Source organism: Coptis chinensis, chromosome 9 (genome assembly GCF_015680905.1).
Source record: "Coptis chinensis isolate HL-2020 chromosome 9, ASM1568090v1, whole genome shotgun sequence".
In the NCBI taxonomy this organism is placed as follows: Eukaryota; Viridiplantae; Streptophyta; class Magnoliopsida; order Ranunculales; family Ranunculaceae; genus Coptis; species Coptis chinensis.
In genome coordinates, this window is record NC_141464.1 from 26,463,802 (window position 1) to 26,477,193 (window position 13,392).

Genomic DNA, 13,392 nt, shown 5'->3' on the forward strand with positions numbered 1-13,392 from the left:
TTGTGTTGTGTACTATATATGGTGTTAGCATAATTTTGTTTTGAAGATATCAACTTTATTTTTGCTTAAGCCTCCCAAGTATATTCTTTCTTCCTCTTGACACTTTGAGGACATAGCGTCCGATTGTTTGGGGGTGCACTACACCAGAAAAGGCCATAAACGACGAAAATTGTCGTCCTAAATTGAGATTTACGACGGGAAATGGTGTCTAGAGTTCGTCGCGAATAGCCCTGTCGTTAATATTAACGACAGGAAAATGCGTGGTAAAGCGAATTAAAAATGCGACAGGCATGCGACGCTCAAGGCCGTCGTTAATTATAGGACATTCAAAAACGTCACAAATTTCCTTTTTGCTAGAACTGCCTATTTTCAATACTAGAACATACTGAACCGTCGTAAATTTTCGTCTTAAGTTTAGGACACATTTTCGTGGTGTATTGTCTTAGGGAAGGCAAGTAACGATAGTATTCCCAGTCGTATTTGTTTAAAGTAATTTTTTTTTAAATAATTAATTTTTTTGGTAGAAGCTATTTGTTTAAAGCTATTCTAGTAAAGTTGTATAACATTGAGATTGAAAGATCACAAAAATGTAACTGCAACTTTTCTACACATCTGTGGAGCAGAGATCTTGTCCCAGCAATCCAGTACATTCTTGTCCCTGTAATCCATTACATTCGCTTATCACTAACCTATGATGACTATTCCACATCTACAAAGAAAAAGATTCTCCTAATAAAGCTCTAGTCTATCTAGCTCTCTATAGGAAGAGAAAAACCCTCAAGGAGAGTAAGCATCACCGCTACATCTAAAATAACTTGAAGATGACCTTCCATTTGTTGTTCACTGGGTTTTACTTTGTAGAACTATCGCCAAACACCTCAGTATAGCAAATTGGACAGGCCTGAGAAGGACAATACATGTTTAGTGGTGAACAAAAAACAACATGGTAATTTAGTATGAGATATTCATCAAACAGGACGACTCTAATTAGCTGACCTTGTTGATACTAAGCCATTTTGTTCCACAATCTGTGTGGTAGACATGTTTGCAGGGTAGAGTAATCTGCCGCTCCCGTCTTTTATATTTCATTTGGCAAATCACACACCTGATAGCAACAATATTAGAAGTCTTGTTGTGAATTGCAGAAACATTCATTTTCTTAGTGGAACAGAAGAGCGTTAGGTGAAGGCAAATAACATTTCAAGTTTCCTGGGAAATGCAACATACATAAACAGCAAATAAAAACTACACTTAACAGTTAAAAACAACTATACAGTAAACATGCATACTCGAAAGAATCACAAAAAGAAAAAACAGAAGAGAAATATATGTGTTAGGAATGTCCAAGTTGCCACATAGATCACCAAATTTTTCATTAAACCACGACGTTAAATAGGAAAAGGATACTCTGTCTTTTCAGTTTCAGTTCATAAATACTACCACATTGTAAGTTCTTCATTGTATACAATAGAAATTACAAACACAAGTTGTTGTTCATCTACTTCTGCAAATTAATCTTGTCTATACATGTTTAGATCTAACCAACAAACATGATGCAATACAATGAACTTTGAATAACCGAAACACCAACTCTACATCACAGGTTCACTGCAGCTAGCATATTCTATCAAAAACTTGTCTTTATTCTTGACACTAAAAAAAACTTCATGGCTTCCTTTCTCCAAACAATGAAAAAGAGAAAAGAACCATCAATTGATAATCTACTCCTAGCGACAAAACAAATATATGCATCACATGAAAATAAGGACAAGGTAACTTGTTCCATTCAGCTTACAGGTTTGTATGTGAACCACTTTATTTGTCTAACATTTTTTTTACCATCATATCAACATAGAACATCCAGTCCCAAAGAAAAACCCAACTCTTTCTGTCTACGTCAGGTGAATTGAAAATTGTCACATATACTAGTCAAACAAGTTCAAAGAAAACAAGATGTTCATTACATTAATAACATGCTCCAACCAGAACTGAAAGAAACAAGCTAGTATTTTTAAATAAAGAGTAACATATTAATTTGAATCTTACCTTTCATTTTAGGAACTTTTTCTTGAGAAAAAGGAGCCACTCTTGTACTTGGACACTGGAAGCAATTCAATAAGTTCTTTAGAAAGGCCTCGGCTGTGAGACCCAACTGCCTCACCTAAATCAAGTAACTCTTGTAGATGAAAACAATGTTACAAGATATTTCAACAAGAGCTATGAGGACATTAATTCAGATTGTGAAAAAAAGGACCAACTCTAACCCCAATAACTGTTGGATGTTAAACTCCAATGCAATATGACGACAACAAGATCAGTTCTCCACATTCTACTTTGTAGGTTATGAATTAGATCCTAATCTTTTGGAAGAGAGTTTCTCTCTATAGATTAAGACACCAACACAAACGAAATTACAGAAATAAGGAAGACCTACTCCCCATTACATGAGTAATCAGAAATAGTTCATTAATAACTAGCATTAGCTTATTAGATTATGTAATTGACTTAAATTGAAACTAGCATTATAGACCCATAGCCCAAGAGATGAATATGAAATCTGAATCCAAAATTACAGAATGGTTTCAAGCGATTGTTAACAAACACAAACCAATCCAAGGGTCCCAAAGTACTACATCAGAGGAAACTATAAAACCACATTCTTAAATAATAGACTTATCAATAAAGAGCAGCTCCAAGAAACCACATTATGAGCAAAGAAAGATACACTCAACTACTTGAAACTTGGAACAACTCAATTAACTAGGTTAATGGTGGAGAGTAGTTTTACCTCCCCCCACTTTGTATTGTATTGTTTTGAATCACGACATGCAAAGGAATTGACGCTTGACAAATAATATACATACAAAAAAGTTAAAAGTCTTACTTGGAGGCATGGGATAATGATTCAGCATCTCCATCATGTCAATGAAGTGGCAAACCTATTTTGCAGACAATAAGAGAAGAGGTCCAACTTTTAGAAAATCAACATACTACTCCATCATACTAAAATAACTATTGTGTCTTGTATGTAGGATCCAAAAGAACTCAAATAAGACAATCAAATCTTTCCCTTTCGTAATCAGCAGCATAGCAACACAAGAACAAATTCCAAACCGCTTCACACAACATAAAGGATCTACTAGAAGCAAACAGAAAGGTTTGAAGGCATACCTATTTAAAGAAGCCATATACCAGTGCGTGTCTTGCACAAATATTCCTTGCAGTTTCGTTCTGCAGCGTAGTAAGTGAAAATAACCTGAAAGTTTCACATAGAACTAAAAAAATGTTGGTTTCTTTCGAGTGAACAGTTCGCATAGAAGCTAGAAGTCTAACTTATCAACCGTATGTCGTTCAGTGCACAAACTCTAGATCTTAACAACCATTATGTGTGAATTAACTTTTGAAAACCAATTCAATAGCTTTTAACTACGCTTAGTAAATACAAGATAAACTAAATTATATATCATAAATTCATAATTATAACAAGTATATGACCTTTAAGTAAATAGTATAGTAGTCACTTAGAAAGTTTTCCATGTAATCTAAGCTCATTGACCATTAACTACTTGACGCAGTCCCTTGATAAGAACACCTGCCAGATGAATACTATTAAGTCAGATGAATATTATTAAGTCCAATGCCAAAACAAATTTTTTTACACAAGTGCCATGTTGGATTTTTTACACAGTCAAGACACTGCCCATCTGGCCAAAACTAATTTCAAAAGGTTGTTTCACTTCAACACAAACAAACAAGATAGTTAACGAACAAAGCTACATTTCAACATAATCAATCAAAAAATATCTCATCTTTATGACAAATTATTTGAAAAACTTAAGAACTCCAAGACTTATTCTGCTACCCATAGAGAAACAAAGTTGCCCCTACCATGAATCCAAGAAAATCCAAAACCAAATCCATCCATAGCATAAAAGTAAACAAACACCACTCAGAATACCTAATCATACGAAAAAAGAAACAATTTTTATAACCAAATATGAAGAAATAAATCAATTACAAAACAATCTTTTACACACAAGGGTCATACTCACAGACATGAGGCACGCCTATGTATAATAAAATTTGACGTTCAAAAATGGTTATAAGTATATTCTTGAGTCATGACCAAACACATCTAAGACACGCCAAAATATGCTAAAAGCATGCATGAGAAGTGCAAGGCCATGCATTACAGTAAAAAAATTGGCTCAGAGGAGTACCAATAGCAAATGCACTTATGGTTTTGATTTTTTACTCGACGGTGTAACAATATTTGTTGCGGGTAAATATAACTTATTGTGATCAAAATAAAAATCATGAAACAAACAAAGAACTGCACATTTGATTGGAATTAACAATCAAACCTTATCTTCACTATCTCCTGTAAAAGATGCACCATCGCAGTAACGGAGCTTGGCCCCCAGTTGAAAAAATCTGCATCAATGATGTCCAATCTAGAATAAGACAATTACAAATTTCCAATACAAGAAGAAGGATGAATTGGAGTGTGCATGTGTATTCGAACAAAGAACTTAACAACTGAAATGAATTGTAAATTACTAATTTTAACCACTCACGACAGATACCAATTCCAATCGAAAAAACAATAAGGAGTTGCATTCACCTTATGAACTCAAACAAGCAAGCAATGCAAGAATTGAACCCAATGGAAGTGTAGCTTTGCAACTTCAGATATGATAATACAGGGTTCCACCTGAACTTAAGCTACTTCTGGATAAATATAACCTAAGTCCTGTCTTACTGATAATGGCACAGGCTACAAAATGTTTGTATGGTTCCAATTGATAATTCTGGAATGGTACAAAATATACCCAACCTTCATATTTAACAATAGACTAAGTCCTAGGCTGCTATAGGCCATATGCTGGGCTGCTGCAGGCCATTCCCCAGGCCAGTTCCAGCCTCCAACTATTCAATGGAGACTTCAACGTCTCAAGTCATCAAACCCAAAATTGGGTTGAAACAATATAAGAAACCAAGTACAGAGTGGGTGTTACTCTACAAAAGAAGAACTAAAGTAAAGATAACTATTACCTAGTAAGAATTTGATGGCAGATTCTACAAGTGTGCTCCTGAAACTACTACCCAATCAATACTTCAAAAACGATATCATCATCATCATTCTATTATCCCTCCTCTATAAGGATTTTTCAGTAACACCCTCTAATTGGTTTTAATCTATATACTAATTACTAGGTATTATATTTATGGAATGAACAACTAATATGTTATCCTAGGCAAACTTGCCTTGATACATAAAAATGAATATTAAATAAATTAGTACGCATTATCATCAACAAGAAACCAACAACTACATAAACTGGAATCACATGCAGGTATAAAATTATAATAAAAATAAAAAGCTTAGCACTAAACTAACTTATGGCGACACATGTATTAACTTCTGACACACAAGTCTAGCTAAATATCCAAGTCCTAAAGCCTAAACTATACAATTTTAAGATATAAATATGAGTCAGTTACTATACAAGTACATAATCAAAAAGTATCACCGACTTCCCGAGTCACAAACAACAAACAGAGTCGTATTTTGAAGTATACATGGGCTTCCAATGAGGACTTCTTCATTTCTAACTTTGTATCAGTAGAAATCAGTTATTACAGCTAAAATGTTCTAACATACTAACTGCTTTCAGTTAATGATTCTAACAAACTAAGTAACAATGAAATTAACTCATCAAGTCTAGTAATTAATAGTGTAATTAACGCATCAAGTCTCTACTCTCTAGCATATAGAGAGACCATTGTAATCATTTGAGGTTAAGTCAATATATTGGTTTCACTCAGAATTCCTTATGCATCTAATAGCTTTGCTAACTAATCAAAGAATTAATATCAAAATATGTCGTATGTAAAGTACCTGTTAATTGGATGACCGAGCTAAACGTAGAAATCCAGAGAACTGATAAGAAAAATAAAAAGAAGAATTCAAAACTGTAGAATTGATACCAAAAAGAATTGACACAAGAGAGTAAACGAATACCTGAACCAAGTTGTTGATTGCGACCGAAGTAACTTTAAAAGAGATGAATCCCTCAAACTTTAAAAGGTTCACCTGCATCAAATTATTACACGTATTTTCAGAGAAGTTAAAATTCTAAAGAGAAAATACATGATAATGATGAACTTACCAGAAGACCCAATATTGTGTGTGAGTGAGCTTGTGCAAGCTCCAAGTATATAAACAGACAAGCACAAACTATCCTCAACAATATGTTTATCCTTAAGGATTCAGATAATACTCTCACAAACCATATATGCTACAAAACTCACACGAATAAGCTTAACCCCGATTACTACTTAATTAAATTCCGATCGCAATTCGGAATGTAAATAAGCTTCCTATAAACTAAACATTATCATTATATATAAGCTAAAAAAAACCACCCACAATCATTTAAGCTATAGCGATCAAGCAATAAAACTCAATTCTAACTAAATCCCATTTCTTATATACTTCAACTAACTTCATACAACACCTATTCTTCCACAAGTTCAAAACTTTACTCATTGTTTCTCATTTCTACCATTCCAATTTCACAAAACAAGGCGATCGGAATAGCAAACAGTTAAAAACAACAGAGAAGCATACATCTTGTTAACAATGCGATAACGAGAGTCAGGCTGTAATGTAGTATGCCAATCAGGAGTTTCAACCATAGTTGGTTCAAGTTGAGGAGCAAGTCTCCAATTATTACCATCCATTATTGATTATTGATTATGATTATGAACAACTTAAGTCTCGCTCCAAATATCTCAAGTCTCTACATCTAAGTATATAACTCCCTAAAAATTAACTTAAAGAGGACGTTGAAAGGTTAATACCTAGAAGGAACAAAGGTGACTAGTTGTATGCGTTACTACAGCTGAAATTTTTGTTTGAGCAACAAATTAAACATTAAATTCGTAATCTTTGAGGAAAAATTCAACCTTTTTGAAGAAAAAAAATGCAATTGGTTAATATAACAACAACAAATTTAATTTTTCAACTAATAGAAGAACTAATGGGAAAAATAAATAGAAGTGTTGAAATATGAAGAATTACCTGAACTAAGAGATGAAAACAATAATGAATGACCCTCACTCTCTATTTTGGCTCGGAGGAGTAACAAGAGCAAATGCACTTATGTTTTTGGTTTTTTACTCTTCGGTGTAGGAATATTTGTCGCGAGTAAATCCTTAGATATATATTATAGCTCTACCCTCTTGGCTCTATTTTTTGAGCATTCACAGAGTCTCCAATATTTGTAAAACTCTTTGGCTAATTACGAAAAAGTAAGAGACTAATATAGAAAAATCAGACAATTGACAATCACATAGACTCCAGTTTTTTCTAAACTCTATTACTAATTATAAAAAAATATGATATAAAGAAGGAAACAATCCCATCTAAAGTTTCATAGATTCTCCAACTTTTCCTAAACACTATAGCTAATTACGAAAAAATAGAAGACAAAAAAACTAAATTGCTAAAAATAATAGTTTCCACCGAAAATGATTTTTCTAAAACTCTTACGCCACAAAGAATAGTTTCCACACTAATCTTAGGTGAAGTTTAACATAATAAAATTTCTTTCTAGAAAAAGACAATGAAATAACGAATGAAAAAATGAATTGAGTTGCCTGAACATTTACTTTATACATTTGTTAATCTCACATGTGGCTGGGACAAAAAATAAATAAATAAAAGTCAACTAATCATAAAATAAGTAACAGTGTACACCCAAAACTAAGTGGACAACAAATAAAATTGTATTGTATGCACTATATGTCTATATGGGCCTAAACAAATAAACTTGGATAGATTTAATGCACCATCCACTTTGGGATTTAGACATTTAGTCATCGTTAAGGATTTCAAAAACCACAGTAATTACGACATATTCCAATTAAATTTATGAATTTATAATTTTTTTTTCTACACTATAATGTAATTTCCAATTTATATATATATATATACCAAACCAAAACAACTTCCAATGGAAAATTAAATTATACAAAAAATAACATCACAAAACATATAATAGAAAATTTTGCATTCATTCTAATGCAAGCTCATATGTATATAAAAAAATAAAAAAATAACGGCAAACCAATAATGACAAATATTTTAAAATATATATAATACTACATGAAACTAAGCTCAAAGAACAATTAATGGAAAACTGAAAACTGGATGCAAATACATCGAACTAACCTCAAATAATATTTAACGGAAAATCAGAAATTGGATGCAAATGCAAACATTAAACTAATCTTAAAATGTAATTAATGGAAAATCGGACTATGGATACAACTACATTAAACTAACCTCAAAGAATAATTAACAGGAAATCAAAACTTGGATGCAAATACATCGAATTAACATAAAAAAAAATAATTGTCAGGAAATAAAAAACTGGTTAGAAATGCATTGAACTAACCTGCAATGATTAAATTAATGGGAAATCGAAAACTGGATGCAACTGTATTGAACTAACATCAAAGAAAAATTAACTATAAATTGGGAATAGGATGCAAATTTATAGAATTAATCTTAAATAATAATTAATGGGAAATCAGAAACCGGATGTAACTGTATTGAACTAATCTAAAAAAATAAACTGGATGCAAATGCATTGAACTAACATCAAGAAATAATTAATGGAAAATCGAAAACTGGATGCAAATTCATTGAGCTAACCTCAAACAATAATTAACGGGAAATCGAAAACTAGATGCCAATGCAACCTTATCGAATAATAGACGAGAAATAAAAAACTGGATGCAAATGCATTAAAATAATCTCAAAGAATAATTAACGGGAAATCGGAAATTGGATGCAAATGCATTGAACTGACGTCGAAGAACAATTAATAGAAAATTGGAAATTTGATGTAAATGCATTGAACTATCCTCAAAAATTAAATAACGGGAAATCGGAAACTATATGCAACTGCATTGAACTAACATCAAAAAATAAATAATGGAATTGAAAATCAGAAACTGGATGCAAATAGATTGAACTAACCTCAAAACATAGTTGTGTTATATGTTGTGGGAATGTCTCGATAAGTATAGTTTTGCATTTAAAATTGTGTTTATTTTATCTCTTTTCGTATGATTGAGAACGCCTTGCTATTCAAGTAGCTCCAATATGAATTTCGCCTTATTAGGCAATCTCACAAAATTTTAATCAAACTTCTATTATTAAACAACAAAATGAAGTTGAAGGGTTTTATCAAGGGTGAGTTCTTTTTTTTTAATGGATAATGGGCTTTTCACGTTATAAGAAATTTGGACGAGTTATCAATATAATATTCATATATAATAGTTCTGCATATATAGTTGCAAATATTTTTCAGAATAATTAATATAACATCACATGTTCGTAGATAATATTTAAAGATCCCACATAGTGAGTCATGTATAATTTAAAGAATAATTAACGGAAAATCGGGAACTAGATAATTTTTGATGATCCCACATAGTAAATGAAACATAATTTATTTTTATATCCTGTTTGAAGTTGGTATTACACAACACATTGGATAAAAAAAAAAATTAAAAACTGGATTCAAATACATTGAATTGAGTTCAAAGAGTAATTAACAGGAAATTGGAAACTTTATGCAAATACAATAAACCAGACTCAAAAAGTAATTAACTAAAAATCAGAAACTGGATGTAACTGCATTAAACTAACGTCAGAGAATAACTAGCGAGAAATTAGAAATTGGATGCAAATCCTTGAAAAATATTTAACAGGAAATTAGAAACAATATGCAAATACATCAAACAAACTTCAAATAATAATTAACGGGAAATTTGAAACTGGATGCAAATGCATTGAACTAATCTCAAAAAAATAATTAACAGAAAACTAAAAACCGAATGCAACTGTGTTGAACTAACCTCATAGAATAATTGGTGGGGAAATCAGAAACTAGATGCAAATGCATTGAAATTAAATAACCTCACAGAATAGTTAACGAAATATCAGAAACCGAATGTAATTGCATCGAACTAACCTCAAAGCATAAATAATAAAAAATTAGATGCAAATATATTGAACTAACCTCAAAGAGTTATTAACGGGAAGTCAGAAACTGTATGCAAATACAATGAACTAATCTCAAAGACTAATTAATGAAACATTGAAAAATGGATGCAACTGCTTTGAACTAATCTCAATGAATAATTACCTGGAAATCATAAATTTTGATACAACTACATTAAACTGACATAAAAAAATGATTAATGTGAAATCGAAAACTTGATGCAAATGCATTGAACCAACCTCGAAACATAGTTGTATTATTTGTAGAGGGAATATAATGTCTCGACAAGTATAGTTTTGCATTTTAAATAATGTTTATCATAATTATTTTATTATGATTGAGAGTGTCTCGCTATTCAAGTAGTTTCAATATCATTTTCGCCACATTGAGCATTCTCATCAAACTTCAATTATTAAAAGAAGTCGATAGGTTTTATCAAGGTTTGGTATTTTCTTTTTATTGAGAGTTGTGCAAGAAATTTAAATTAGTGATTAATATAATTTTCGTATATATCTTATAGCTTTGTATAATTACTAATATTTTTTAGAATAATTTAATATAACGGCACCCGTTCGTAAGACGGGTTTGAAAACTAGTATAACTTATGGTGACCAGAAATGACATTTATAGGTTTACACAAGGGGTGCGGTATTGGCACCCCGATAAATGGGATTAGCACCCATTTGACAAAAAGTAAAATAATAATGGTTATTTCTTATATGTCCTTTTACACCCCACATGCCTATAGTTCTACAGCAGACAGTTGCCACGAGATCTCATATCCCACAGCAGGCAGTTACCGCGAAATCGCACAATCCACGACAGGCAGTTGCCGCGAGATTGCACATCCCACGGCAGGCAGTTGCTGCGACATTTTTTTTTTGTGTTTTTTGTTTTTTTTCACTTCAAATTTTGCTTATTGAACACACACAATGTATGAATACCTCATTTTCTTCTTTAAAGTTTCTTTATACACTCCAAGAATAACACCAAAACCATGACAAAAAAAATATACAATCGAACCATAATTTTGCTATCTCGCAGCAAATATTTTCATAAGTTATAAGAAAATTTTATGATCAAATTAATGAAGAACAGTTTTGATAATTAACACAAGCAAAGACTCCATTTTTAGTAAACAAAATCATCTCACGGCAACTAATTTTTTTTACGGTGGCTATTAAAAAAAAATTTTAAAATGACCCACTACAACCACCTTCCATGGGATATGGGATCTCGCGGCAGCTGCTTGCCATGGATTGTGCGATCCCATGGTAGCTGCTTGCGTTAGTATTTTTTGTGCATTTAATGGAGGGGTACTAGTACCATTGAATTGGTTAAATTGGTCAAAGGGGTGCTAGTCCCATTTATGGGGGTGCCAATACTGCGGCCCTCAAACAATTTATCCAAATAATAATCATGAAACAAACAAAAGACTCTGAATGAAACCATCCCATATCCTACTAAAGATAAGACCTTTAAACTAAATGTCATATCCTACCACTATATTCAAACCATCTTCTAAACGGTAGAATACTGTTGAAATAATTAGCCAATCACATCAACAAAATGCCAGCAAGAAGCTATATATTTTGAGACCAGAGAACTCCAAACCCAAATGCAGTCAAAACTAATTCTAGTGGCTTCAACAAAGTTTCAAACTTTATATTTATGAAACCGAAAAAAACAATTAGCTCGCAAGCTTGTATCATCAGTTTCAATATCTAAGAAAAGAAAAGGTTGGCTAACATTCAATTATTATGCTTACAAAACCCAGACAATTTAATTAGGTCGGATAGTAAAACCATGTTAACAATACAATCACATCAAAGTAAACAACAAAGACACAAGCTTTTAAGGAATTGAGAAACTTAAAAACACAATAAACCCGAAAATTTAAAGAATTGAGCCAATTACAAGAAACTGGACTGGAAATTGGGTTCATAAATGGAGGTACAAACACAAACAAAATTTGATGAGAGAGAGAGGGTTACCAAAACTTGAGAGAGAGATGCAGCTCTTGCCGATTTTGAGAGAGATTCCAAACTCTTAATGTCAAACCACCACCGCCCTCCCACGAAAGCCTCACTTTCTTCTTATACTAGGGTTAGTGAAAGAAAGAAATTTTAGGCTGCGGGGTAGTGAAATATTGGGTGGGGTAATGAATTATTGAGCGCGAAGAAAACAAGGACAACACCTTCTCTCTGAAAAATCATCTATGACGGCCACCGAAACTGGAAGAGCACAAACTGTCTTGTCTCTAATTTGGAACGAAAACTTATGTCCTATAGTCAACTGTAGTCAACCTAAAAAACAACTACGATGGGGTTCAAACTGTTTAAGACGGTAAATCTCGTTCCTAATAAGAGATGGGGTATATTGTCCCAAGGGGTGTGTCCTAATTCTGAAATTCTGGTATAGTGGTGGTGAGAACCTTTCACAAAAATTAAGCATTCATAGTTGTATATAGTTTTATTTTCTGTCTAAATAAGTGTATTTAGTGACAAAGTCTCGTTTTCTTTTCTGTGATGAAAAATATTTAGAAATCTTACCCTAGCATTAGAATTAAGATTTGTTCTTAGAAACTTAAGTTAATACGTATGCAATAGTTTTTACATCTTTTCATGAGCATTCATGCACTGACTATCATTAAATGTACATAGTAGTAAGTTTCTGGGACCCACGGTTAGACAACTTAATTTCCATATCCTATGAGAATCTAACCAAAGAGCCTCAAAATGTGTGATATATGAGTAATGACACAGAGGAGTAGTTTTTCCGAATAGAGAAGTTCACACGTCTACTTACTTGATCACTACCCGAATCCTAGGCGAGAATTTAGGCCTTCTTTGGACCGATATAGCCAAAAATTCACACCTATAAATTTTTTTACCGCTAGTCGCCCCACTGAACCTTTCATATACCATTTCTATTTCACCAAAAATTCATTACCCATCTATTAACCAGAAATAAATAAGCCTGTCTAGATGATGAGTATGAGAAATAGGATGAAGTGCGGAAAAATGAAGAGAAAAACTTGTCACAAATCAAAATCAGTTACCTACTTCAGAAGAAAAGAAAGAGAAAAATAGAAATATGTTTCCAAAAATCAAAAGAAAAATCAAAGTTAGAATTTCCCCCAAAATCAAATCAAAAGGGAATACAAAAGCTTAAAAAAACTAAGTATGGAAACTCATGTTAGAAGCATGAAAGAAAATAAGGATTTCTCTAGTATAAATACCTCGAAGACCTTATTCTCCCATACTTATCATTTTTGAATTTTCTATTCCATTCCATTTTCTTCTACACT

At 32.3% G+C, this 13,392-nt stretch overlaps 2 long non-coding RNA genes across 2 annotated transcripts; both read right to left on the reverse strand.

Annotated features, from left to right (window-relative positions):
• Window positions 1–698: 698 nt before the first annotated feature.
• On the reverse strand, window positions 699–2,166 carry LOC147475360 (uncharacterized). Its single transcript, XR_015209625.1, has 3 exons — window positions 2,047–2,166; window positions 997–1,105; window positions 699–901 (listed from the first exon to the last, which is right to left on the reverse strand). It is a non-coding gene; the product is annotated as an uncharacterized LOC147475360 (long non-coding RNA).
• A 2,212-nt stretch (window positions 2,167–4,378) lies between these two features.
• On the reverse strand, window positions 4,379–12,311 carry LOC147475361 (uncharacterized). The gene is made up of 4 exons (XR_015207284.1): window positions 12,077–12,311; window positions 6,026–6,097; window positions 5,903–5,944; window positions 4,379–4,434 (listed from the first exon to the last, which is right to left on the reverse strand). It is a non-coding gene; the product is annotated as an uncharacterized LOC147475361 (long non-coding RNA).
• Window positions 12,312–13,392: the final 1,081 nt, after the last annotated feature.